The sequence below is a fragment of the Gossypium hirsutum genome, chromosome A02 (genome assembly GCF_007990345.1).
Source record: "Gossypium hirsutum isolate 1008001.06 chromosome A02, Gossypium_hirsutum_v2.1, whole genome shotgun sequence".
NCBI classification, from domain to species: Eukaryota; Viridiplantae; Streptophyta; class Magnoliopsida; order Malvales; family Malvaceae; genus Gossypium; species Gossypium hirsutum.
This window is the reverse complement of record NC_053425.1, coordinates 10,159,862-10,164,082: the sequence shown is the minus strand read 5'-3', so window position 1 is coordinate 10,164,082 and position 4,221 is coordinate 10,159,862. Positions and strand designations below refer to the sequence as shown.

Below are 4,221 nucleotides of genomic sequence, written 5' to 3'. Positions count from 1 at the left end.
TGGTGCTGCCTTTGGTAACCACTGCTATTACTGTCGCCAATGATAGGATCATGATGTCAATGGAGAGGTATGCTTTAGAGGTTGGAATAGTAGACATTGCAAATATTTTTATTATTATCTTATTTCACCTTATACATTATGTCGATGGTTGTTTTTTTATTACAAACATTTCTATCAATAGTAATTCAAAAAAATATAATTTTTTTAATGTCTCTTGAGTACAACTTTTTATATTAAAAAAGGATGTAGAAGTAATTTTAGGAATAATTAAAGTTTCTTTGGATGGTTAATGTGTTTGTCTCTACTGAGATTAAAGAAAAAAAAATGAAAGTGAAATTGAATACTATAACAATGAGATTAGATGGTATATCAGTGAGATAAAATCAACAATAAAATGTGTGTTTGGATCTAAAAGTAGTTGTAGTGGTAAAGTGAGAATAAAAAATTATCGTTAAGAATATTAGATTTAAAATAATATATAATAAAAGTTTTAAGTTATTTTATTTTCATGAAACCATATGTGAAATTGTAATTTTATTTAATAATATAACATGTATCATAAATTCTGAAATAAATATATAAAAATATATTTAAATTAATTACTTAGGTGATCTATTAAATTATAAAAATATTTTAAATTTTTAAACAATCAGTTATAAATGAAATTACAATTTTTAAAGCATCATAAAAGTAAAATGATAAAAACAACAATACAAAATAATAAATACTAAAGATAAAATAGGAATAAAAGTGAATGTTGATTTTCAGCGAGTGACCTTTCCATGTCAACAATATTTTCAGAAACAAATTGATAATTGAGTTAGTTAGACCACTAATTTTCAGTTTTATTAGTTCAATCGATTCATTAATTAACAATATAAAATAATATAATTACTAAAAATACTACTTAAAAAAGCCCAACTTAGAAATAACTTGGACAAAAACTTTTTAGTGGGACTAAATTACTACTCAGGCCCAGCTATGGTTAGGCCCATAGCTAAAATAACAAAATATAGTTTCTTCCAGCTTGTGCTCATCATTTTTTATTTTCCTTAATTTCCTTGCGTTATAAAATGAAATAAATTTTAAGAATATTAATTGAATATAAAATATTTTTTAATATTATAATTATATATGTATAATAAATATATAAAATTAATAATTATCAAAATTTATAATATTTAAATTTAATGATAATATAAAACATATAATGAAATAATATATTAATGTAATAACACGGTTACTAATGATTGAACATGATTTATTATGTAAGACTAATAATATTACAAATAAATTTATCTTTTAATGATTAACATTTAATATTTTTATTGATATTAAAATTTTATTAATTTTATTAATATTATTATATTTATTATCTTTACATTAACTTTTAATTTGGATTGGGTTTATATTTATTTAGGTTGAGTTCTAAATAAAATTTATATTAGGCTTAGGTTTGGGTTTGGTTGGTACATATATAATAGGTGCAAAGTTGATTAATTTGGTTTAAATGGTTTTTGTCACATTCCGAAAACTGTGTTAGAAGAAATTGAATTACTGAAATCAAGAATGATCACACCTTGATTTTTGGGTTAAGATTGCGAAAGTTTTGTCGAGTATGCGGTTCTGGGTTCGAATCTCTTCCCTTGGGTTTTATTTGTCTTATCTTTATATCTAACTAATCGTACCTAGCTTATCTTTAATTTTTGTTAGTAGAATGAGTTTGCTCGTTTAATGGTGAGGCTTCAATTTACCAGTGGTCTTGTGTTTGAAACCCGTGTGTGCAAAATAGAAATTTATTTTTATTTTAAACTCTGAAAGAAAATCTGATGTGGATAAGTGACGAAGTTAGTGGGTAGTTATTAAAAAAGAAAATTTGAGGGATTATCTCCTAATTTTGCTCCCACTCCTTCCTCCCTACTTCTCTGTCAATTTTGTTTCACGTTACTTTTTCTATTCTTCTTTCTTCTCAGAATTTTCTTTATTTTCTTTTTCTTTTTGTTTCTATCATTGTTCATATGTTTGATATCGTAGTTTTGGTGTTTTCATCGCTTAAAGCTTGTATCCGATCTTGGGCATTTGGAAGTGTCTTTGTTGCGGTATTAAAACTTTGGTGTAAGTAAAAATCTGTTCGTTTTGGTTAGGGGAAATTGAGTGTGAATTTTCGTTAACAGTTTGTAAAGGTTTTCTGTTGGGTTAATTACTCTTGTACTTTTGTTAGGTGAAAATCGAGAGGTGCAAAACCCTTTTCTGACGTTTGGAAGGCCTTAGGAGTGGTTACTTCGATTGGGTTAAGTGTTCGACTACCTTTTCAAGGGCTTATCCTTTGTGCTCAAGACTGCTTGTTTAGCATTGGTAGTCTAATTTTTGTTTAAAATTTGAATAAATTTGTTAATTAGTCCATTTGGTACACTGGTTTTAAGGTCTAGAAGGGTGTCGGATCGTCGTTTATCGGAAATATCCAGGTGTGTGACTCGAACTCGTAGAAATGGCGATCAACAGAAAGTCAAAAAATTCACTGTCGACATCACATGACCGTGTGGTAGATCGTGTGAGCCACATAGTCGTGTGCCAGATCGTGTGGTCCACACGGGATGGACTAGTTAGGTTGTATAGGCCACACGGGCATGTGAGGCCATTTTTTGAAAATTTTCACTTAGGCCCATTTGATTTTGAAATTCGTAATTAGACTCCGTGGGGTCCATATTGCTTAATAAGTCTTCAAAACAATGCATCTGTTAATATACTTCTCTATATGATGTGTTAAAGGTATGTAAATTATATATGTACAACTTGTGTTCTGTCAATTTTGATTGTATGTTTTCAGTTTTCTATGTTGAGTATGAGCATATGATGTTTGAATCTGTTTGATTTGTGTATCTTTGGATTCTGCTATATGACCATGTATGTGACGTTATGGAAAAAATTGATTTGTTTATGTGGCATTTGTGATACGTTTATTCTGCTAAAGTATGGAATGCCATGCCTTCTGATTTCTGATATTGTACGACTGCATGTTTTACATGATTTTCATTGTGATTCAGTATATGTATGCCATGTCACATTGCATAGGGTTTGGGATAATATGGAAAGGAGAAAGTTATGACAGTTTAATGATCTGCACTATTAGGTGGTTTATCCACATTTCTGTTTGGTAGCTTGGCTACAAAATAGTGGTTTGGCTACATATATTCGATTTGACAGTTTTAACTACAAATCTAATAGCATTGACCACAACTATCTATTGGTGTGATTGGATGTACGACTTTTGGGGAACTCTATTTGGTGTGTAGTGGAGTTAAGTAGGAATTTTTTCGAAAAATCTACATTATGTTTTCTAAAATGTACTGCTTTGGCATAATCATGCATTCTCAGTTTAGCTCAAATGATCGATATGAAATTCTTTATGTTTCCCTGATTTGATAGTTCTGTTATTTGAGTTCTCTGTTTGAGTTTAGTTGCATACTGAGCTTTATAGCTCACCTTTCTGTTTTTGACTTTTCAGGTAATCAGCTAATTTAGGACCAGATGGCGTGTGAGAGTTGGGATTGGTTTTTCACATTAAACTATCTGTTTTGGTTAATGAATTAAGGTTTCCGGACTTTTGATTTTTGGGCTGTATGGTTGTTTTTGGTCTTGGTTTTGGTTATTGTATTGTTCATCAGTTTTTGGTATTTTTACTATAAATTTGCAAAATCATACGGTTTACCAAATTAGAACTTGATTTTCAAAATTAAGACTCTGAAATAAACGTTGCAAGACTAAGTATGAAGTTAAATGTTTTTTTGTAAAATGAGAAAGTTCTGCGCATGAGTTTCTCTAAATAAAAATGTAAGATTTTTGTAAAAAAATTATTATTTTCAGTTCACACGACTTCTAAAATGGGATTTTTAATTAGTTTTTTCAAATGAGCCAGTGTAACTCCTCCAAATTCGACCATAACGTCTAGGTCGAGTTTGGGGTGTTATAGTTTTTAATTTCAAAATTGAAACTAAACTGATAACACTAAATTAATTGATTACTTAACTCGACTTTAAATCGAAACTGTTCAAACCGAATCCAAAAATTGAATTTACCAACTAATTTGATTGAATTGGCTTGATTAATCAACTATGTCGGTTTTAATAGCTAATTATAATAGATGATATATTATTACATCATATAATAATATAATAATATAATATATAACTATTACTAAAACTATTAATACATATATATAAC

At 28.7% G+C, this 4,221-nt stretch overlaps 1 long non-coding RNA gene across 1 annotated transcript; it reads left to right on the top strand.

Moving 5' to 3' along the window:
- Positions 1-1,944: 1,944 nt before the first annotated feature.
- LOC121215845 (uncharacterized) lies at positions 1,945-3,713 on the top strand. Its single transcript, XR_005911819.1, has 3 exons — positions 1,945-2,115; positions 2,222-2,290; positions 3,506-3,713. It is a non-coding gene; the product is annotated as an uncharacterized lncRNA (long non-coding RNA).
- Positions 3,714-4,221: the final 508 nt, after the last annotated feature.